General features: G+C 44.1%; 1 protein-coding gene across 1 annotated transcript in view; it reads left to right on the top strand.

Annotated features, from left to right (window-relative positions):
* LOC134354226 (uncharacterized) overlaps positions 1-25,316 on the top strand; it is a 143,117-nt gene that overhangs the window by 202 nt on the left and 117,599 nt on the right. The gene's annotated exons all lie outside the window — the stretch shown is intronic.

The following is a 25,316-nucleotide window of genomic DNA, read 5'->3' as shown; positions in this document are numbered from 1 at the left end:
TAGAATGGAGGTGCGCTTGAAATAATAACCAGGCTTGATGCACTGTGTTTTTGTATGTGATCAGATTTTTGTAATGTCTAGAGATGTTTTCTTGATGCATTCATTACAATTTTGAAGGATTTTATTTGCTGTTGCATTCTGGGAAAAAAACCTGTGTGTTCTTTCTTGTTTTCTGTTCTGTTTCGAAGGTTGCTCAGTTTAAGGGTTGCTCTCAGGGTCCATCTCTGATGAGCTTTTTTTCTGATCAATGATCTGCAAGCATGTTTTCAATCAGCTGGTAATCAGCTGGTGTCTGCCCTATTCAGTTCCAGACTCTGGTGGTAGAAAGTTAGACTATTGCTCTGTTCTCTAGAATTTCCTGGGTGCATGCCAATATTTCCAGGGATCTGAGACAGTTAGGGTGCTAGGAAAGGAGTCAGGCTATTGCAATAGGTTTGAGAGGAATAGTTTAGTGTATTAAGCTCTTTGCATATGTAGGAATTAAAACTGATCACTTGCATACTATTCCTAGTGACGAAGAACCCACGGGGTATTCAATGAAAACTAAGTGCCTCTTTCACTTAGACATATTGTCTATGAATTATAACAGCACTGGAGATACAGAAGAAATTACCCTTTGAGGTTCATCTGGGCTAAACGTGGAGAGGATGTTTCCTGTAGTGAGTGAGTCTAGGACCAGGGGGCACAGTCTCAGAATACAAGGTTGTCCCATTAGAACAGCAATGAGGAGGAATTTCTTTTGCCAAAGAGTGGACAATCTGTGGAATTAATTGCCACAGATATCTGTGGAGGCCAGGTCATTGGGTATATCTAAACAGGAGATTGACAGGTTCTTGATTAGTAAAGGCATCAAAGGTTATGGGGGAGAAGGCAGGAGAATGAGGTTGAGAGGGATAATGAATCAGCCATGATGGACTGACACAGCAGACTCAATGAGTAGGATGGCTTATGGTCTTGTGGTCTAAAAGAAGGAAAAAGTTATGTTATTTTCCAGGCAGCAATACCATGCCCAGGTCTGGCACCACATTATAAGACGTGAAGACTTTAGTGAAGTTACAGGGATTTATTGGGGTGGTTCTTGAACCAACAGATTAGTTACATTTTTTGAATAGTTTTGTGTACCATTAAGAATTCAGGAGGAGATTCGACAGAGGTGTTATTAGAACAATGAAAGGTTTGAAATAAATTGATGGAAAAATGGCAATGAATAACCAGGAGGTTCAGATAAAAGGTGACCAGAGAGAGAATGAGAAAAATCTCTTGTCTTCCACAGAGCCTTGGATTTGAAATATTCTGTCTGAGAGCACAGATGCAAATGGAGCTTCTGAAATGGATGCATTTAGAGTGGAAAATAATAGTTGTGTGCGTTGCTGTGTGTTTGTGGGTGTGCGTGGGAGGAGGGTGGTGTTTGTGTGTGAAAAAAGGAGGGATTGAGACAGAGCCTGCCTGGTCTCCAGTCAGCCCTGTTGCCGGAGTATTTGTACAACAGTCTGTGTAAAACTGTGGAATTCATTGTCTTAGATGGCTGTGGAGGCCAAGTCATTGTGTATATTTAAGACAGAGATTGATAAATTCTGGATTAGGAAAGGTGTGAATGGTTATGGGAAGAAGCAGGAGAATAGGGTTAAGAGGAATAATATTTCAGCTATGATGGAATAGCAGAACAGACTCGATGGGCCAAATGGCCTAATTCTGCTCCTATGTCTTACTGACGTATGGTGTTATTCCATGTTGAAAGAATGCCCACTCAGGCAGCTGCTAATCCACAACACAGGACGGTTATAGAAAGCAGCGCTGATGACAGTCCAGCTGCCAGTGTTTCAAAGGTTCATGCAGTGTGGAACCTCTCAGCGAGTGGACAGTGCTGAGCACACTGTGAATGTGCTGTGATTATACATTTGGGACATCCCCGAGTCCAACAAGAACACTTGTGTTCCATCAACTGCGCCTTCTTACACATCTCCGATTTCTTTGCTTAACATTGGGAGTGTGCCGTCTGCTACTTTATCCCTAAACTCCGGAATTCCTTCCCTAAACACTCCCCATTTTATTTTCTTTTAAGATAATCCTTCAAACCAACCTCTTTATCTGCCCTAATCTGCGCTAATGAAAGGCTCTGAAGAACCCTTTATCTGATAACAGACAACTGCTCAGTGAGGCAACTGGCAGCAGGTTACCACACTGGAGGTGCTCTATCAGAGAACCATAGGAACTGATGGATCAGAGAAAGAGGTCCTACAACCCATTGTTTTTATTAACACCCGCCCCCCACAAAAGGCTACTGAGACTTAAATCTGAAGTAAAATTATAAGCTATAAATTTGAGGTATAATTATATGCTTTAAGTATTCAGATTCAGATTTATTTAACACATGTACATTGAAACGTACGGCAAAATGTGTTGTTTCCCTTAACAACCAACACAGCCTGGGGATGTGCAGGGGGAAGCCAGCAAGTGTCGGCACATTTTCCAGCACGTCCACAATGCTCGGCAGAACAACACCGAACACAACAAAGCAACAACAGTAAAGCAAGCCCCTTTCCACACGTGCGCACACACATACACACACACACACACACACACACACACACACACACATGAATACTCCTCCAACTCCAAATTCAGACAGCTTTTGTTGAGTATTCTCACATCTTGGACCATTCCGTGTGTAGGTAAGGAGGGGATGATGTTGTGCGAAATTAGTTTTGCATCCTCGGTGAATGGGCTTGGAAGACACTCATACTTACATCAGTAAGTAAGTTACCCATTTATTTACAGGACAAGGCAAACATTAACCATTCAGTAAACCACTCAAGTTATATTCAGTTACAAACATATATCTAAAGTGTGCACACGGGCCCCTCTTACTGCAGCACACTTCCACTGTATCCGTCGCACTATCTGCAACCTGGTCCACAGAGACCCAGAGAGTAAAAGAGACCAGGTGCTTTCAGTGTGCTAGATTTATACTCGACTTGTGCCATAACATTACCAGCCAGTGCGGGTGCCAAACAGCAGCATGTGGCAGGACTGCAATGTCTAGCTAACACAGGAGAATATCTTTCAATGAGCTGGTAAGATGGACATTTATTGCAGCAGATGAAATGGTTATCCTGGGACTCACTGGATCAAGCAGCGAGTTCTAGATCCCCACTATCACTTGGGTGAAAGAAAATCCTCCATACTCCTCTAATCATCCCACCAATTTCTGTCTTTTCCAGTAACTAACACCGTCGTCTCGAGAAATCGATCTCTCCTGTTCATCTCGTTCAGGCCTCTTCTGATGTTATGCGCCTAAGTCAAACCTCCCCTCCCCCTCTTTGCTAAACATCCCAGAGTGGCCGAGAACTGAAGTGGATTTACTTCCTGAATCAAAATCAGAATCAGAGTTGCCAGGCTCTGGACTTGAGCCTTCGGCTTTGCCCTCCAAATTCTGCCGACCTCTGGGTCATCTCACTATTCAAGACTGTTTACTGTCATTTCTAGTACACAAGTGTAAAGGAGCATGAAATTATTGTTACTCTTGTTCCAATGCAGCACCAAAGCAAACTCAGTAAAATAAAGAACACAACAATAATAATAAAACTCGATAAATATAAATCCCAATGGGAGTAGGCAGTTTCAGTGGTTTGGCAAGGAATAGATGGGCCAAAGGGCCAGTTTCTGTACTGTGCTCTTCTCTGACTCTATGACTCTAAATACATAAGGTAGTTTATATACATTGATTGTAGATCCATACAGTGATGCTAGGGACAGGAGTCTCGGTACATAAAGTGACTGAGAGGAAATGATAAAGCAGTGGCAGTTGGGGGTGTGGAGTGGTGGATTAGTGGGAGGAGGTGTTGATCAGCTTTACTACTTATAGAAAGTAACAGTTTTTGGGTCTGAATTTGAGTTGACTTTATTACTTACATCCTTCATCTATATGAGTAAAAATCTTTATGTTACATCTCCATCTAAATGTGCAATGTGCAATTTATAGCAATATGTAATAAATAGTATGCACAACAGGACAGTCTAATATAACATAGAAATACAATTGTATTAGCGTGAATTAATCAGTAAAGGGCCCGGTGGAAGAAGCTGTCCCGGACCCTGTAGGTCCTGACTTTTATGCTGTGGTACCGTTTCCCAGATGGTAGCAGCTGGAACAGTTTGTGGTTGGGGTGACTCGGGTCCCCAGTGATCCTTCGGCCCTTTTTACACACCTGTCTTTGTAAATATCCTGAATAGTGGGAAGTGCACTTCTACAGATGCGCTGGGCTGTCCGCACCACTCTCTACGGAGTCCTGCGATTGAGGGAAGTACAGTTCCCATACCAGGCAGTGATGCAGCCAGTCAGGATGCTCTCAATTGTGCCCATATAGAAAGTTCTTAGGATTTGGGGCCCCATGCCAAACTTTTTCAACCGTCTGAGGTGAAAGAGGCACTGTTGTGCTTTTTTCACCACACAGCCGGTATGTCCAGACCATGTGAGATCCTCGGTGATGTGGATGCCGAGGAACTTAAAGCTTTCAACCTCTCAACCCCAGATCCATTGATGTCAATAGGGGTTAGCCTGTCTCCATTCCTCCTGTAGTCCACAACCTTTGTTTTTGCGACATTGCGGGAGAGGTTCTTTTCTTGACACCACTGTGTCAGGGTGATGACTTCTTCTCTGTAGGCTGCCTCGTTATTATTTGAGATAAGGGTAATCAATGTAGTATCATCAGCAAATCTAACTAGCTGATTGGAGCTGTGGGTGGCGACACAGTCATAGGTGTACAGAGAGTAAAGGAGAGGGCTTAGGACACAGCCCTGAGGGGCACCTGTGTTGAGGGTCAGAGGGGCAGAGGTGAGGGAGCCCACTCTTACCACTTGCCAGTGATCTGACAGGAAGTCCAGCATCCAGCGACACAAGGCAGAGTGAAGGCCGAGGTCTCTGAGCTTTTTGTCGAGCCTGGAGGGGATTATGGTGTTGAATGCTGAACTGTAGTCCAAGAACAGCATTCTCACATAAGCCTCCTTCTTCTCCAGATGTGTAAGGACGGTGTGTAGAGCTGTGGCTATTGCGCCATCTGTCGATCGGTTGTGTCGGTAGGAGGTCCAGTGTGGGTGGTAACTTGCTGCAGATTTGGTCCTGGTGTGAATGCTATGTAGCCTCCTCCCAGATGGAAGTGAGACGAACAGTCCATGAGCAGGGTGATTGTGATCCTTCCTGATGTTACTGGCCTTTTTCAGGCATCTTTCTGAATATTTGTCCTTAATGGCGAGCAGGCTGGTGTTAAAGATGCACTGGGTATTTTTGACTACCCGTTGTCGAGCCCTCTTGCCCACTGCAGGGCAGTTTCCATATCATGCAGTGATGCAGCCTGCCAGGGTGCTCTCTTCTGTGCATCTGTAGAATGATGTGCACATGGATGGGCAAAGTCCAGCTCTCCTCAGCCTCCTCAGAAAGTCATCTCTCCTGATTGTGCAGAAAGGGCTCTGGGACCTTGAGCTTTAATAAATACCAGCATTTGTAATGATTTATTCCTGAAAAAGTAGTTAATAGTTTGCCACATTGCTGGACACACATCATCTGTACGCCCAACTATTTATCAGTTATCTTGTCTGTCCTCTCACAGCTCTGGTGTGGACAAATCATCTTTATACACGTTTGCTGCAATTACTGGCTTGTGCTTCTCCCCTCACCCACCTTCTTATTCTGGCTTCTCTCCCCTTCCTGTGTAGTCCAGATGAAGGATCTCGGCCCACACTATCAACTGTTTATTCCTCTCCACAGATGATGCCTGACCTGCTGAGTTCCTCCAGCATTTCAAATCAGTTCAATTCAAGTTTAATTTTCATGTAACCATATACGAATCCTCATGAATACAGCCAAATGAGGCAAAGTTTGGGGTCAAGCTGCAAAGAAACATTACCAACAGTCACAGACAGTAAGCGCACCCAAGGTCACAATTTCATAATGAGTCCCATTATGCAAAAAGAGAGCATGACAATGCATTTTCCAACATTATATTCCATCTGCCATCCTTTGCTTTCAAACATCCACCTGAAGAACAGAGGAGCTTTTTACCAGTAATATTCTTGATTTGTTGATTTAACATTTTTGGATCAGTAATAGGGATTCTTTCTATTTGCTCACATTCCTGGTTTAATCATTCTTCTTTGGCTTTTTGACATAAGCTTTTAACTTTTTTATCTAAAGACTTATATTCTATAGGATTTGCTTTCTTCAGTCTCCTTTCTTCCATTAGATTTTTGATTTCATATGTCATCCATTTATTCTTTGTGCTTTTTTCTTTTGTAGGAATCACTGACTTTGCTGATTCTACCAAGGCAACTTTCAGACAGTTAAACATCATTTCTACATGATCGCTATCATCTTCAACAGATTCTATTTCTAGACTTTGAAATCTATTCCTTACTTCAATTGTAAATTTTTTTCTTAAGTTTCCATCTTTAATTAATTGCAAGTAGTCAAGGGATTTTTCAGGTTTTTGCTTCTTTAGTTTTTTAAGTTTTACTTTTACATTTCATACTACTGGGTTATGGTCACTATTACAGTCTGCACCTGGATATGTTTTGCATTGAGTCACTGAGTTTCTAAATCTTTGGTTTATAGTAATAAAGTCAATTTGATTTCTGGTGTACCACCTGGACTTTTCCAGGTCCACAAGTATCTTGGATGGTTTTTAAAGTAGGTATTCATAACGACCTGATTATTCATCTTGCACCATTCGACCCATTTCTCACCTCTTTCATTTCTTACCCCTAGTCCAAATTTTCCTATGGTATTTCCATCAGCACCTTGTCCTACTTTAGCATTTAGATCTCCCATGACAATAACCATATCTTGAGATTTGCATCCATTCTTTGCTTGTTCAAGCTCTTCATAGAATTTATCTATAACCTCATTTGTTCCATCTGTTGTTGGTGCATATACCTGTATAATTGCTATATCAAATGGTTGTCCTCTGAATCTAACAAGGAGCACTCTTTCTGATATTGTCCTGTGTCCTAAAACACTTTTTGCCATGTTTTCATCCATAAGAATTCCTACTCTATTAGCATGGGATGTTCCACAAGAATAAATTAGTGTTCTGTTTCTATTCTGACATGTTCTAGCACCTGTCCAACGAACTTCGCTACTTCCCATGATGTTAATCTTTAGTCTTTCCATTTCATTTATCACATTGTCCAATCTTCCTGCTTGGTATAGGGTTCTTACATTCCAAGTGGCAATAATTTTCTTTTGTGTTACTTGAATTTTATGAGCAGTAGCTTGATGACGGCCGGGGATCCCCTGCTGCCCAGAATCAACCCTACCGAGTAAAGCATCTTCAGAATTGTCTTGAAGATCCTCTTGATGCTGCTGTTGTGTGATACATTTTGTGAATTTGACCATGGTTTTCTTAGCAAATAGATTCTAGGAAACCTTGTATCTAGCAATGGTGGTTTGCTACTGCCTACCGTTGGGCGAACTAAAGAAATCACCATTTCTCTTCCCAAATGTTCATCTGTCTGTACTATAGCCGTTGTCACTTGAGGTTGTAGCTCATCCGCCTTCTCCATCATAAGTTCAGTTACCGAACCTGCCAGATCTGCCGTTGGCCTTCACTCGTATCCTGAGCAGGAACACTTCCGGGTCAGAACGGCCCTGGGAGCAATGAATGACTAAGGGGTAACTCCACCTTCCCCAAAGCTCTGTTAGTCCCCAGTCAGAGCCTCATCACCGGTTGCAGTTTAGCGTCATACCCAGGACAACTTTTTACACTAAAGTTAATTTTAAAAATATTTTTCTTATTGTAATTTACAGTTTTTTTGTATTATGTATTGCAATGTATTCCTGTGTCCAGTAACCAATTTCACGACATATGCCAATGGTAATAAACCTGAGCTACACGCACAAAATGCTGGAGGATCGTCAGCAGGCCAGACAGCATCTATGGAAAAGAGTAAACAGTCGACGTTTCAGGCTGAGACCCTTCTTTGAGACTCTAAAGGCCTCAGCCCGAAACATCGACTGCTCTTTTCTGTAGATGCTGCCTGACCAGCTAAGTTCCTCCTGCATTTTGTGTGTGTGTGTTGCTTGGATATCCAGCATCTGCAGACTTTCTCTTGCTGGTAGTAAACACGAGTCTGATTCTGATCCTAAATATTCAAGTTTATTTGACATATGTACATCGAAAGGTACAGTGAAATGTGTTGTCTGTGTTAACAGCCAACACACACAGGAGTGAGCTGGGGACAGGCCACAAGTGTCGCCACTCATTCCAGCACCAACATTGCAAGCCCACTATGCTCACTACAACAACATAAAACACAACAAGCAACAAAACAACATCAAGACAATTTCCTCCCTCCCTCCCACACACACACACACACACACCCAGCCCTCTAACCCCAAGGCAGACCCTTTTCATCAGCCTCCAGTATTGACTTGAATTCACTCTCCAGCTTGTTTCCCAAAATCATAGTACAACTCACACTTCCATTATTGGAATTGGTTTATTATTATCACAAGTATCAAGATACAGTGAAAAGTTTTTCTTGCATATGTTCATACAGATTAAACCATTACTCAGTGCATTGAGGTAGAACAAGATAAAGTAATAACAGAATGCAGATTAAAGTGTAACAGCTATAGAGAAAGTGCAAAGCATCATCACCATCATTACGTGCCGTGTCGTATGACGTGGGTGATCATGGTCTCATGTCCATGATTGTTCTTGGCAAATTTTTCTACAGAGCTGGTTTGCCATTTCCTTCTTCTGGGCAGTGTCTTTCCAAGAAGGTGGCCCCTGTCATTGTCAATACTCTTCAGAGATTGTCTGCCTGGTGTCAGTGGTCACATAACCAGGACTTAACGATCTGCACCAGCTGCTCATACGACCATCCACCACCTGCTCCCATGGCTTCATGTGACCCTAAGTAGGTGCCACAACCTGCCCAGGGGCGACCTGCAGGCTAGTGGAGGGAAAGAACACCTTACTCCTCCTTTGGTAGAGCTGTAACTCCACTCCACTACCCAAATGTGGTAGTACAGGGTAAAAAAAAACAGAATGCAGAATGAAATGTAACAGCTACAGAGAAAGTGCAGCGCAGTTAGACAATAAGATGCAAAACTATAACAAGGTAGATTGTGAGGTCAAGAGTCCATTTTTAGATTTAGATTATGAGGACACGCAGACCTCTTTTATTGTCATTTAGTAATGCATGCATTAAGAAATGATACAATGTTCCTCCAGTATGATATCACAGAAACACAAGACAAACCAAGACTGAAAAACTGACAAAAACCACATAACTATAACATAGTTACAACAGTGCAAGCAATACCGTAATTTGATAGAAGAACAGACCATGGGCACAGTAAAAAGTCTTAAAGTCTCTCCAAAGTCCCATCATCTCACGCAGACAGTAGAAGGGAGAAACTCTCCCTACCATGAACCTCCAGCGCCGCAAACTTGCCGATGCATCACCCTGGAAGCACCCGACCACAGTCTGACTCTGAGTCCGTCCGAAAACTTCGAGCCTCCCACCAGCTGTCCAACACCAAGCACCGAGCACCATCTCTGCCGAGCACTTCGACCCCAGTGCCAGCAACAGGCAATAGGCAAAGCCGAGGATTTGGGGCCTTCCCCTCCGGAGATTCTCGATCGCACAGTAGCAGCGGCAGTGAAGCGGGCATTTCAGAAGTCACTCCAGATGTTCCTCCGTGCTTCTCACAGCTGTTTCCATCAAATCAGGATTGTGCACGGCATCCTACTTCACAAATACGATATCAATTCGGAGTGGCCACGCGTGCTGTGTTGCACCACCATCTTCTCCTCCCCCCTAGAATCAGAATCAGGTTTATTATAAGACCATAAGGCATAGGGGTAGAAATAGGCCATTTGACCCATCAAGTCTGCTCCACCATTCAATCATGGCTGATCCTTTCTTTCCTCTCCTCAGCCCCATTCCACGGCCTTCTCCCTGTAACCTTTGATGACATGTCCAATCAAGAACCTATCAAGTTCTGTCTAAAATACACCCAACAATCTGGCCTCCACAGCTGCCTGTGGTAATAAATTCCACAGATTCACCGTCCACTGGCTAAAGGAATTTCTCCGCAGTTTTACATGGATGCCCCTCTATCCTGAGGCTGTGTCCTCTTGCCCTAGACTCCCCCACCATGGGAAACATCCTTTCCACATCTACTCTGTTTAGGCCTTTCAACGTTCAAAGGTTTCAATGAGATCCCCCCTCATCCTTCTAAATTCCAGTGAGTACAAACTCAGAGCCATCAAACATTCCTTGTATGATAACCCTTTCATTCCTGGAATCATCCTTGTGAAACTCCTCTGGACTCTATCCAATGTCAGCACATCTTTTCTTGACGAGGAGCCCAGAACTGTTCACAATACTCAAGGTGAGGCCTCACCAGTGCCTTATAAAGCCTCAGCATCACATCCTTGCTCTTGTATTCTAGACCTTTTGAAGTGAATGCTAACATAGGATTTGCCTTCCTCACCCCATCTCTACCTGGAAGTTAACCTTCTGGGTGCCCTGCGCAAGGACTCCCAAGTCCCTTTGCACCTCAGTTTTTAGTGGTTTCTCTCCATTTCAAAAAATGTCAACCCTTTCCTATCTTCCACCAAAGTGCATGACCATGCATTTTCCAGCATTGTATTCCATCTGCCAATTATTTGCCCATTCTCCTAATCTGATTAAGTCCTTCTGTAGTCTCTCTACTTCCTCAAAACTACCTGCCCCTCCACCTATCCTCATATCGTCTGCAAACTTTGCAACAAAGCCATCAATTCCATCATCCAAATCATTGACATATAACGTAAAACGAATCAGTCCCAAAACAGACCCCTGTGGAACATCACCAGTCACTGGCATTCAGCCAGAAAAGGTTCCCTTCATTCCCACTCTTTGCCTTCTACCAATCAGCTACTGCTTTATCCATGTTAGAATCTTTCCTGTAATACCATGGGCTTATAGTTAGTTAAGCAGCCTCATGTGTAGCAGCTTGTCAAAGGTCTACTGAAGATCCAAGTAGACTGGAACAAGTGATTCTCCTTTGTCTATCCTGCTTGTTATTTTTTTTGAAGAATTCCAACAAATTTGTCAGGTGAGATTTTCCCCTGAAGAAACCATGTTGACTACAGGCAACACACATCAAAGTTGCTGGTGAACGCAGCAGGCCAGGCAGCATCTCTAGAAAGAGGTACAGTCAACGTTTCAGGCTGAGACCCTTCGTCAGGACTACAGCCTATTTTATCACATGCCTCTAAATACCCTGAGATCTCATCCTTAATATTCAACTCCCAACTACTGAGGTCAGACTAACTGCCCTATAGTTTTCTTTCTTCTGCTTCTCTCCTGCTTGAAGAATGGAGTAACATTTGAAATTTTCCAGTCTTCCAGAGCCATTCCAGATGGATACTTGAAAGATCATTAGTAATGCCTCCACAATCTCTTCAGCTACCTCTTTCAGAACTCTGGAGCATACACCTTCTGGTCCAGGTGACTTAATCTACCTTTAGACCTTTCAGTTTCCCAAGAACCTTCCCTCTAGTTATGGTAACGTCACACACTTCATGACCCCTGACACCTAGAACTTCCGCCATACTGCTAGTGTCTTCCACAGTGAAGACTGATGAAAAATATTTATTCAGTTCATTCGCCATTTCGTTGTCCCCCATTACTACCTCTCAGGCATCATTTTCCAGCAGTATGATATCCACTCTCGCCTCACTTTTAGACGTTATGTAGCTGAAGAAACTAAAGTATACATGCTTTGGTAATAAGTGTTCTTTGAACTTTTGAACTTGAACTTTTCAAGGAGTTTGTTGAGAGTAGAGCAGTTGTAGATTTCCAGGCTTTTAGTGAAGCACTTGATAGAGATCCTTGCAGCAGATTGATCAAGAAAGCAAAAGCCTATGGATCCAAGGAGCAGTGACAAGGTAAATGCAAAGCTGGCTCAGTGCCTGTATACCAAACGTGATCATCACTGGGTGTTTAGGGATTAGAAAGGCTGTTTGTTCTGGGGTTTGGTTGGGATAGAAGATCAGCACAACATTGTGGGATGCAGGGTCTGTACTGTGCTGTACTTTTTTCCCATTCCTCATTCTGGCTCCACTCTTACTTCTTCTCTTCTCTGCAGCTGCCCACCAACTCCCTCTGGTGTCCCCTCCTTCCCTTTCTCCCATGGTCCACTTTCCTCTCCTTTCAGATTCCTTCTTCTTCAGCTCCTTACCGCTCCCACCTATCACCTCCCAGCTCCTCACTGTATCTCCCCCCTCCCACATCCACCCACCTCCCCCCCTCACTTGATCTCACCTTTAACCTGCCAACTTGAACTCCTCCCTCACCTCACACCGTCTTTTCTTGTTCCTTTCCAGTCCTGAAGGATGGTCTCAGGTCGAAACATTGACTGTTCATTCCCCTCCATAGATGGTGCCTGTGCGTGCTGCTTTGCATTTCCGGCATCTGCAGGAATTTTGCGTTTGTGATTTAAGCACAAAATGCTGGAGGAACTCAGCAGGCCAGGCAACATCTATGGAAAAAGGCGTAGTCGATGTTCTGGGCCGTAACGTCGACTTGTACTTTTCTCCATAGATGCTGCCTGGCCTGCTGAGTTCCTCCAGCACTTTGTGTGTGTTGCTCAAATTTCCAACATCTGCAGAAACTCTTGTGTTTGTGATTTAGTTGGGGCAGCCTCGTAGCATAAGAACTCCACCGTGGATGGTTGCAATCCTGGCTATGAAAAGAAGAGGGTTGGGCATGAGGCTAGCAACAACAGTCTGTAAAAACCCAAAGCAACAGAAACGTCAACGGGAGCTTCAAAGTCCTCATCCCTGTGAGAGGAAGGATTGTTGGCTTGTGAAGTCGTGTGGTAAAAGTGGATGCTGCAGGGACAATCAACCCTCAGCCCAGGAGAGAGGACGCTGGCAGGCTGCTGTTGGTGGCCTGAGCCCCAGTAAGGTTGATGGGCTTAAGAAGAAGAATTCAGAAGCAGAGGTGTTGGCATAACGATATTACAACGCCAGCGACCCGGGTTCAATTTCAGCGGCTGCCTGTACATTCTCCCCATAACCACATGGGTTAACTTCGGGTGCTCCGGTTTCGTCCTACATTCCAAAGGCAGACCAGTTATTAGGTTAGTTGGTCGTATGGTTGTAACATAGTGGCGCGGGCTCATTGGGCTGAAAGGGCCTGTTACCGAGCTGTATCTCAAAATGAAAAACATAGTTACGCTGATATTGGACTGAGTGTGTGCTAATTGGAAAAGTCTGCAAGGAACGGCAAAGCCGATTGGGATCTTCACCCTTCAAAGTTCAAAGTAAAATTTATTATCGGAGTGCATACATGTCACCACGTACAACCCTGAGCTTCTTTCTCTGCAGGCATACTTAGCAAATCTATAGAACAGTAACTGTAAACAGCATCTGTAAACTGTAAATGTCAGGAACTATAAACTGTAAACAAACTGTGTAAATGCAGATAATGAATAAATAGCAATACATAATGAGAATGAGATAACAAGATAAATGAGTCCTTAGATGAGTGTGTATTCCCTTTTGTTCAAGAGCCTGATGGTTGAGGGGTAGTAACTGCTCTTCAGCTTGGTGGTGTGAGTCCTGAGGTTCCTGTACCTTCCTCCTGACGGTGGCAGTGAGGAAAGAGCATGGCCTGGATGGTGAGGACCTTTGATTATGGATGCTGCTTTTCTATGGCAACGTTTCATGTAGGTGTGCTCAATGGTTGGGAGCGTTTTACCCGTGACGTACTGGGCCGAATTCACTACCTTTTGTAGGATTTTCCACTCAAAGGCATTGGTGTCCCCATACCAGGCCGTAATGCAACCAGTCAACGCACTTTCCTCCACACATCTATGAAAGTTTGCCAAAAGTTTTCGATGACATGCCGAATCTCCGCAGACTCCTGAGGAAGTGAAGAAGTATCTGCTCTTAAGTGTTTGAGGATCACATTCGTCCAAAGTTTAACTTCAGAGGCAGTTTGAACTGAGATATTGCTCATGCTGTTCTGAACAGTCAATCTTAAACTCTGGCTGAAGGACCAAACGCTATTAGCGAGGAGTGTTTGATGGTGGGGGAAAGAGATTGTGGTCTTCCCCGTCAATAAAGCACCCTGACAGTCAAAACAAACACTTTGACGGAGCATCCAATCCAAGCAGCAAGCAGATTGCTAATTCAGTCTCATCTTTCCTTAAATGCCTGCTTTCTGCCCTCTGGTCCTGACCAGACACACACACAAATCCGTTGAGCAAGGTTGCTTCGAGTCAAGCTGTAATTTTCAGTTTCCATTAAGTGCCCCAAACAAATATCAGAACTGCAGCCGACATTTACCATGGTTGTGAATCAAATACTCTTTATTTTCTTTCTCTAAAATTACAAGAGGAAGGCAAGGGATCACAGGTTCAAACTATTAAAGGGTAATTTTGGGATTGATAATAGGAAATTCTCTGTTACACAGGGGGTGATTAATACACAAATGGAACTCCTGATAGATTAGTGGGTGGGTAAAGAAAATACTTGGAATCACTTAAAGAACAATGGGATATTTTATTAGGCAGGGATTAGGTTTTTGGAGACCACCTTTAGCTGTCTGTGTGATGCATTGCACCTTGCAGAGGTAGGCTCACTTTCAGGGACTCTGCAGTACATGATCTGTGAATTATTTCTTTACTTTTTTTTATTGTTTGTACGATTTGTTCTTTTCGCACACATTTGGTGTTTGGCGATCTTTGTAGCGTGGGGTTTTTCATGGGTTCTATTGTGTCTCTATGTTTTGTGGTTGCCTCAAGGTTTTATATGGTATACATACTTCGATAATAAATGTACCTTGACATTAAGATTTCAAAGGTTTCCAAGTACATTTAATATCAGAGTATATATACAGTCTGCAACCTGAAATTCATCCTCTTCACAGACACACACAAAACAAGAAACCCCATAGATTGAATGATAGGAACATTGAACCCCCCCCATCACCCACCTTCGCACACACAGCAGCAAAAACATCAGCTCCTGCCCACCCCCACCGCTCCCTGACTTCCAACCTCCCAGCCGCAAGGGCACATGTCTTCCAGGCCTTTCCTGGAGATAGCGAAGTGCCCGACTACACAGTCAGTCGAAAACTCACTGCTTGTGAAGAACTGTAGCTGAAACTGTAGATCACAGACTCCTACAGAACCACAACCACCTTGCAAAGAAAAGAAAGACATAAGAGAACAGAAATAAGCTGTTTCATGGATGAACTGGAAGAAATTGCCTGGGTCTGCATAATCTAACTTGACTTTGCCACCCCTCTCCTACTTTAAAATCCCCCCTCAATATCTACCTTTTTGAGCTGATTTTGCCTGCCCAATAATCTGCTCTATGGGATCTTGTGTCCCAAGCATTGTTTTCATACAGTATATAACATTTCAGCAAACAATGAAATATTAAATAAAATTGTTTCTTTTTAAGATGGATCAATTCAATGGCCCAGATGCCGCACAGTCATACAGAACAGAAACAGTCCCTTCGGCCCATCTGGACCATGCTAAGTTGCCCAAATAATTTATGTCCATTTTCCTGTGTTTGATCCATATCCCTCTGAACCCTTCTCATTCATGTATCTGTACAAGTACCTTTTAAATGCTGTTAATGCACCTGCTTCAACCATTCTCTCTGGCAACTCATTCCATATACAGACCACCCTCTGATTGAAAACTTTCTTATTAAATCTCTCCCTTCTCAACTGGAACCTGTGCTTTCTTGTTTTGCTTCCTCAGTCTTGGAAAAAATACTGAGTGCATTCACCCTGTCTATGTCCCTCCTATTCTATACACCTCTGTAAGGTCACCCTGCATTCTCCTGGGATGTCTCATCCTGTCTATCTCCCTCATATCTTTGTACACTCTGCATTCCCCACTCTGCATAAAGCCCTAGCCTTCTCAACCTCGCTCTATAATTGACTCAATCCCATCTACGATTAGATTATGAGAACACTCAGTCCGCTTTTATTGTCACTTAGAAATGCATACATGCATTAAGAAATGATACAAAGTTTCTCTGGAGTGATTTCACAGAAAACAGGACAAACCAAAGACTAACACTAACAGAACCACATAATTATAACATATAGTTACAGCAGTGCAAAGCAATACCATAATTTGATGAAGAACAAACCATGGGCACAGTAAAAAGAGTCTCAAAAGTCCCCGAGTCGATTAACTTCCGAGTCCCCGATAGCGGCGGCAAAAGGGAGAAACTCCCTGCCATAAACCTCCAGGCACCGTCAACTTGCCGATACCTTGGAAGCAGCCGACCACAGCTGACACTGAGTCCATCCGTCCGAAAACTTTGAGCCTCCAACCAGCCCTCCGATACAGCCTCCCGAGCGCCATCCTCTGCCGAGCGCCATCGACCTCGCCCCGGCCGCTGTAACACGCAAAGCCGAGGGTTTTGGGGCCTCCTGCTCCGGAGATTCCGGTTACCACACAGTAGCAGTGGTAGCGAAGCGGGCATTTCAGAAATTTTCCAGATGTTCCTCTGTACTCTCACGTCTGTCTCCATCAAATCAGAATTGTGCACGGTCCCCTACTTGACAGATAACAGACATCATCACCGAAGTGGCCGCGTGCGCTGCCGTCACACCACCATCTTCTCCTCAATAACATTAACATTCTAAACTAGAGATTGGGGAGTGGGCACAGTACCGTAGTGCTTAGCGTAACACGATTACAATGCCAACTATAAGATTGGGTTCGATTCCCAATTCAGAGTGGCACCGTACTGTAGTGGCTAGCACAACAATTTGTAATACCAGTGATCCAGGTCCAACTCCTCCTGCTGCTTGCGAGGAACTTGTATAGTCTCCCCATGACCACGTGGGTTTCCTCCAGAAGCTCTGGTTTCCTCCCACATTCCAAAGTGTCTGGGTTAGGATGAGTAAGTTGTGGGCATGTTGTGTTGGTGTTGGAAGCGTGACAACACTAGTGGGCTGCCCCCTGCACATTCTCGATACAAATGACATGTTGCACAGAATGTACATGTAAGCTAATCTCTCTTTTACTCCCCTCCTCTATATTAATAGATAACTTTGTTTTTGATCTTTCACAGGCTATTTTATATATACATTTGTTTAAATATCCAGGCCTGCCTATCACCTATTTGCATAACTATACTGTAATAAAGCAGATATCTTAGTGCATGTTGAATCTCCAGCCACTCTCCACATACCTTACAATTATAATTAGAAGGCATATTTAACATCTCTTTCTCCAACCTGAAAATTTCTCCCTCCTCCTCTTCTCCCTTTTTCCATTTGCCATTCTGGTCCCCCTCTTACCTGTCCATTACCTCCCTGTGGTTCCCCTCCTCCTTCCCTTTCTCCCATGGTCCTCTCTCCTCTCCTGTCAAATTCCTTCGACAGACCTTGACCTCTTCCACCTATCACCTCCAGGCTTCTCATTTCAACCGTCCCCCCCCCCACCTGTATTCACCTGTCACCTTCTAGTTGGTACCCCTTCCCTTCCCACCCCTCCCCCCACCTTCCTATTCCGCCCACTTTCTTTCTGATCTTGATGAAGGGTCTCAGCCCAAAGCATTGACTCTTTATTCCTCTCCGCAGAGGCTGCCTGACTTGCTGAGTTCTTCCAGCATTTTGTGTGTGTTGCTCTGGACTTCCAGCATCTGCAGAATCTCATGTGTTTATGACTGCATTAGAATACATTTGCCATAGTTTGCCCATTTGTTTACTTCATTAATTTCTCTTTGTAAATCTCTTAGAACTGAATGTGTATCCATCTATCTATCTAACTATTTATTCATGTATTTATTTAGCGATACAGGGTGGAGTAGGTCCTTCCGGCCCAACGATTCGCACCACTCAGCAATACACCTATTTAACCCTAGCCTAATCACAGGACAATTACTAATTAACCTACTAACCACTTTGGACTTCCAACTGTAGGAAGAAACCAGAACATCTGGAGGAAATCCACGCACTTACGGGAACAATGTGCGGAGGACGCCAGGATTGAACTCTGAACTCTGAGCTAACCGCTACGCTACTGTGGCGCCCCGTTGATGCATTCAATAATGTTACATCCCAGCTGAGTCACGGGGGACACGATAATACCTGTGTTAAATCAAAAGCCATGATTTAACCAGGTTGTAATGTCAAACTGAAAAAAAAAGAATGGAGGTATTAAGGAGAACAAATTAAGACAAGGATTGCCCTGGATCTGACCTGCTCCCTGGATAATATCTGAGATAGTGGACGCATTAGTAATGATCTTCCAAAACTACCTGGATCTGGGAATTGTCCCAGCAGATCGGGAGATACAAAGACGTGTCATTGTTCAAGAGGGGTTCAGGAGAGAACTCAGCAACCCGCCAGCCCGTAAGCTGACATCTGTTTCCAGAGAATTGCTGGAATCTGTTACTAAGGATGTGGTAACAGCGTCCTTACGTAAACGGTTAGCTAGAGAACCCATTTGTTTCAATACAAAGGGAAACGATTTATATGGTTAATTTGCAAGAAATTACCAGATAATAAATGGTTGTTTTCAGGAATGCTCACATGCTGTGTAAGGACAGACCATGCAGAGGAACTCAAGTCCAGCAAATATTCTGGAGCACATTTAATGAAGTTACAAAGAGGGAAGATAAGGCCAGAAGACAGAGGAGCAGAATTAGTCCACTCGCCTCCTTGAGGATGCACAGTCATTCCATCATGGCTGATTTATTATCCCTCTCAATGTCATTCTCCTGCCTTATCCCTGTAACCTTTGACACCCTGACTAATCAAGAACCTCTAAGAGGAGGAACTTGTTTAGGACAGGGTGGTGAATCTGCGGAATTCATTGGCACATAGGGCTGTGGAGGCCAAATCACTGGGGATATTTAAACCAAAGGTTGATAAGTTCCTGATTAGTCAGGGCATCATAGGTTACGGGGAGAAGGCAGGAGAATGGGGTTGAGAGGGATAATAAGTCAGCCATGATGGAATGGTGCAACAGATTTAATGAGCCGAATGGCTTAATTCTGTGTTTATGTCTTATTAATTTATGAGTTTTACTTTGGAAGAAAGAGTAGAACACAGAGCATTTTTTCATGGTGAGAATCTAGTAAATGTGGACAGGATGGGAGTTTGAGATTTCTTGTGAAAGCGCACAGTTGCTTGAGTCGCCACTCATAAGGAAGAGCTTGGGTGCGGATTCCTGGGGAGGGGGCAGTGACTGGCGGTGACTGCCACCATACTGATATTCTCCACCCATGTTTTCTACTATACTCACTCATCTAGAACTCTGACATTCCAAACCGCCGCTTATTCAAATGCAGGTTCTTAAACAGGCAATACCCCAGGAAACAGCACAGCCTAGTCATTGCCTCATGGCTGTAGTGACCCAGGTTCATCCCCGACCTGAGCTGTCTGTGTGGAGTTTGCATGCTCTTCTTGGCTCCTCCCAGCTCCCAAAGATATGTGGGTTGGTTGGTTAGTTGGCTTCAGTAGCTTACCCCCACTGAATGGGTGAGTCAGGGAGAGCTGGTAGGAATCTGAGTGGAATATTTATTTTTTATTTAATCTGAGGGGTCAGACAGGCAATTGGGGGTCAGACAGGAGATTCTGTGGACACAGGAAAGAAGCATGGATGGTAGTTTGCCTCCCAGGTGCCAGGGTCCGGGATGTTTCTGATCGCGTCCATGATATCCCGAAGTGGGAAGAAGAACAACCAGAGGCTGTGTTGCATACTGGTACCAACAACAGGCTGGAAAAGAGAGGAGGTCCTGAAAACAGACTAGAGGGAGATGGGAAGGAAGTTGAGAAGCAGGACCTCAAAGGTAGTAATCTCGGAATTACTGCCTGTGCCACGTGACAGTGAGTATAGGAATAGAGTGAGGTGGAGGATAAATGCGTGGCTGAGGGATTGGAGCAGGGGGCAGGAATTCAGATTTCTGGATCATTGGGACCTCTTTTGGAGCAGGTGTGACCTGTACAAAAAGGATGGGTTGCACTTGAATCCCAGGGGGACAAATATCCTGGTGTGGAGGTTTGCTAAGGCTATTGGGGAGAGCTTAAACTACAATTGCTGGGGGGTGGGAACTGAACTGAAGAGACGAAGGAGGAGTTGGTTGGCTCACAAACAGAGAAAGCTTAGAGACAGTGCCAGAGGGAGGATAGGCAAGTGATAAAGAAGGGACATGTTCAGACCGATGGTTTGAGATGTGTCTATTTTAACGCAAGGAGTATTCTGAACAAAGCAGATGAGTTTAAAGAGTGGATCAGTACTTGGAGCTATGATGTTGTGGCCATTACAGAGACTTGGATGGCTCAGGGGCAGGAATGGTTACTTCGAGTGCCAGTTTCAGAAAGGACAGGGAGGGAGGCAAAAGAGGTTGGGGCAGGGCACTGTTAATCAGAGATAGTGTCACGGCTGCAGAAAAGGAAAAAGTCATGGAGGGGTTGTCTACGGAGTCTCTGTGGTTGGAAGTTAGGAAAAGGAAGGGATCAATAACTCTACTGGGTGTTTTTTATAGACCTCCCAATAGTATCAGGGACATCAAGGAGCAGATAGGGAGACAGATTCTGGAAAGGTGTAATAATAACAGGGTTGTCGTGGTGGGAGATTTTAAGTTCCCAAATATCGATTGGCATCTCCCTAGAGCGAGAGGTTTGAATGGGGTGGAGTTTGTTAGGTGTATTCAAGAAGGTTTCTTGACACAATATGTAGATAAGCCTACAAGAGGAGAGGCTGTTCTTGATCTGGTATTGGGAAATGAACCTGGTCAGGTGTCAGGTCTCTCAGTGGGAGAGCAATTTGGAGATAGTGATCACAATTCTATCTCTTTTACCATAGCATTGGAGAGGGATAGGAACAGACAAGTTAGGAAAGCATTTAATTGGTGTAAGAGGAAATATGAGGCTATCAGGCAGGAACTTGTAAGCATAAATTGGGAACAGATGTTCTCAGGGAAATGTACGGAAGAAATGTGGCAAATGTTCAGGGGATATTTGCGTGGAGTTCTGCATAGGTACGTTCCAATGAGACAAGGAAAGGATGGTAGGGTATAGGAACCATGGTGTACAAAGACCATTGTAAATCTAGTCAAAAGGAAAAGGAAAGCTTATGAAAGGTTTAAAAAACTAGGTAATGATAGAGATCTAGAAGATTATAAGGCTGGCAGGGAGGAGCTTAAGAATGAAATTAAGAGAGCCAAAAAGGGGCCATGAGAAGGCCTTGGCGAGCAGGATTCAGGAAAACCCCCAAGGCATTCTATAAGTACGTGAAGAGCAAGAGGATAAGATGTGAGAGAATAGGACCATTCAAGTGTGATAGTGGAGAAGTGTATATGGAACCAGAGAAGATAGCAGGGGTACTTAATGAATACTTTGCTTCAGTATTCACTACAGGAAAAAGGATCTTGCCGACTGTAGGGATGACTTACATTGGACTGAAAGGCTTGAGCACATAGATAGTAAGAAAGAGAATATGCTGGAGCTTTTGGAAAGCATCGAGTTGGATAAGTCACCAGGACTGGAAGAGATGTACCCCAGGCTACTGTGGGAGGTGAGGGAGGAAATTGCTAAGCCTCTGGCAATGATCTTTGCATCATCAATGAGGACAGGAGAGGTTCCAGAGGATTGGAGGGTTGCGGATGTTTTTCCCTTATTCAAGAAAGGGAGTAGAGATAGCCCAGGAAATTATAGACCAGTGAGTCTTACTTCAGTGGTTGGTAAGTATATGAAAAAGATCCTGAGAGGCAGGATTTATGAACATTTGGAGAGGCATAATATGATTAGGAATAGTCAGCATGGCTTTGTCAAAGGCAGGTCGTGCCTTACGAGCCTGATTGAATTTTTTGAGGATGTGACTAAACACGTTGATGAAGGTAGAGCAGTAGATGTAGTGTATATGGATTTCAGCAAGGCATTTGACAAGCTTATTGAGAAAGTAAGGAGGCATGGGATCCAAGGGGACATTGGTTTGTGGATCCAGAATTGGCTTGCCCACAGAGAGCAAAGAGTGGTTGTAGATGGGTCATATTCTGCATGGAGGTTGGTGACCAGTGGTGTGCCTCAGGGATCTGTTCTGGGACCCCTACTCTTCATGACTTTTATAAGTGACCTGGATGAGGAAGTGGACGGATGGGTTAGTAAATTTGCTGATGACACAAAGGTTGGGGGTGTTATGGATAGTGTGGAGGGCTGTCAGAGGTTACAGTGGTACATTGGTAGGATGCAAAACTTGGCTGAGAAGTGGCAGATGGAGTTCAACCCAGGTAAGTGTGAGGTGGTTTATTTTGGTCGGTCAAATATGATGGCAGAATATAGTATTAATGGTAAGACTCTTGGCAGTGTGGTGGATCAGAGGGATCTTGGGGTCCGAGTCCACAGGACACTCAAAGCTGCTGCACAGGTTGACTCTATGGTTAAGGAGGCATATGGCGCATTGGGCTTCATCAATTAGGGGATTGAGTTTAAGAGCCAAGAGGTAACTTTGCAGCTATATAGGACCCTGGTCAGACCCCACTTGGAGTACTGTGCTTAGTTCTGGTCACCTCACTACAGGAAGGATGTGGAAACTATAGAAAGGGTGCAGAGGAGATTTACAAGGATGTTGCCTGGATTGGGGGACATGCCTTATGAGAAAAGGTTGAATGAACTCGGCCTTTTCTCCTTGGAGCAACTGAGGATGAGAGGTGACCTGACAGAGGTGTATAAGATGATGGAAGGCATTGATCGTGTGGATAGTCAAGAGGCTTTTCCCCAGGGCTGAATTGGCTAGCACAAGAGGGCATAGTTTTAAGATGCTTGGAAGTAGATTCAGAGGAGATGTCAGCATAAGTTTTTTTTACGCAGAGAGTGGTGAGTGCGTGGAGTGGGCAGCCTGCGACGGTGGTGGAGGCGGATATGATAGGGTCTTTTAAGAGACTCCTAGATAGGTACATAGAGCTTAGAAAAATAGAGGGCTATGGGAAACCCTAGGTAATTTCTACAGTAAGGACATGTTCGGCAAAGCTTTGTGGGCCGAAGGGCCTGTACTGTGCTGTAGGTTTTCTATGTTTCTATTTATTTATTTAGAGATGCAGCGCAAAACAAGCCCTTCCAGCCCAGTGAGTTGCATCACCTAGCACTCACTTACTTAACTCTCGCCTAATGGTAGGACAATATACAATGATTAATTAATCTGCCAACTGGCATGGTTTTCGACTGCGGGAGGAAATCAGAGCACCCAGAGGAAACCCACATGGTCTTAGGGAGAACGTACAAACTCCTTAAAGATGGCACTGGAATTGAACCCCAAATTCTGAGTGCCACAAGCTGTAATTGTGTTATGTTAACCGCTACACTGCCATGGCGTAAGTGAATGCTTGAAGGGCCTGGTGAGCCCAAAGACCTGTTTCCCTATGGTATGATTCCATGACTCTGTACTCTGAGGGAGACAGATCTTTAATCTACTGAGGAGACAAGGGTTATGAGGATAACCACAAGAGATTCAGCAGATGCTGGAAATCAACAGGAACACACACGAAATGCTGGAGGAACTCAGCAGGTCAGGCAGCATCTACGGAGAGGAATAAACATTTCAGGCCGTGTCCCTTCATCAAGGCATTGGGTTTCGGGAGGTTAATTTGCCCTTGTGGGTAAGTGAGTGATGGAATCTACAGGGAATTGGGAATGTCAGGAAAATAAAACAGGATTAATGTAAGTGGATGTTTGATGGCCAGTGTTGGTTCAATGGGCCAAAGGACCAGTTCCTTGTGCTGTAAGTATAATTTTCAGGCACTTTATCAAGTGCTCCCATGTCCTTGAATGCTGAAAAGATATAAAATGTTGCTTTATATAAATTCCAAATTGATTTTCTTGATAATGTGGATTATTGTTTCAGTGGTGGGAATGTATAATCTTTGCCATATTTAATTTCTCCCATGGTCCACGCTCCTCTTCTATCAGATTCCGTCTTCTTCAGCCCTTTATCCTTTCCACTTATCCCCGCCCAACTTCTTACTTCATTTAGCTCCCCCACCCACCAACCTTCCCCCTCACGGTCTCAACGATCTCCTGCCAGTTTGTTCTCCTTCCGCTTCCGCTCCCCCCCACGCCCCCGACCTTCTAATTCTGATTTCTTCCGCCGCTTCTCTTTCAGTCTTGATCAACTGTCTAGGCCTGAAATTGTCGACTGTTTATTCCCCTCCATAGACGCTGCCTTACCTGCTGAGTTCCTCCAGCATTTTGTGTGTCTTGCTCTGGATTTCCAGCATCAGCAAAGTCTCCTGTGAGAATGTTAGTATTCTGTCTGAATTAGTGCATTGATCATCCAAATTCCTGGCCTAGTAATCCAACGATGTCAATCTGACTTCCATTGTGGTTGTTAAGTAATTTTAAAACATAAACTACTGAGGCAATGGGAGAAAAAAACCAGAGGACATGGGTTAAGGGTGAGGGGGGAAAAGTTTAAAGGGAACATTAGGGGGGGCTTCTTCACACAGAGAGTGGTGGGAGTATGGAATGAGCTGCCAGACGAGGTGGTAAATGCGGGTTTCTTTTTTAACATTTAAGAATAAATTGGACAGATACATGGATGGGAGGTGTATGGAGGGATATGGTCCGTGTGCAGGTCAGTGGGACTAGGCAGAAAATGGTTCGGCACAGCCAAGAAGGGCCAAAAGGCCTGTTTCTGTGCTGTAGTTTTTCTATGGTTTCTATTAATTCGATAATCTGGAACAGACTCAAGGACAAATTTGATCTTGTTTCGCAACAACACACACAAATCCCACTGCTGTTTGTAAGGAGTTTGCATGTTCTGCCCGTGATGGTGTGGGTTTCCTCCGGGTGCTCTGGTTTTCTCCCACAGTCCGAAGATGTACCGGTTGGCAGGTGAATTAGTCATTGTAAATTGTCCGGTGATTAGGCTGGGGTTAAATCGGGGGTTCCTGGGTGGCCTGGTTTGAAGGCCCAGAAAGGCCTACTCTGAGCTGTATGGCAATAAATAAGTAGGTAAAAACACTGGAAGAACTCAGCAGGTCAGGCAGCATTTATGGAAATTAATAAAGAGTCAATGTTTTGGGCTGAGACTCTTCTTGCTTTTATTAGACCCTTGAATGGACCTCTCATATGGGAAGGCTGATCTCCTGATCATCCAATCAGCTTCATAGTGGCTCTTTCACTTTATTTATTTACCCACCCTGCATTTTCTTTGTAGCTGCCACTACATATTCTGCTTTCTGTTTTCCTTTTATTACTTTGATCTACTTATGCATGTGTTGTGATGTTCTATGTTCCATGTTCTATGATATTCAAACAAATGTTTTTCACTGTAT

Source organism: Mobula hypostoma, chromosome 11 (assembly GCF_963921235.1).
Source record: "Mobula hypostoma chromosome 11, sMobHyp1.1, whole genome shotgun sequence".
Taxonomy (NCBI): Eukaryota; Metazoa; Chordata; class Chondrichthyes; order Myliobatiformes; family Myliobatidae; genus Mobula; species Mobula hypostoma.
The sequence above is the reverse complement of the archived record's forward strand: the minus strand, read 5'-3'. Positions and strand labels throughout refer to the sequence as shown.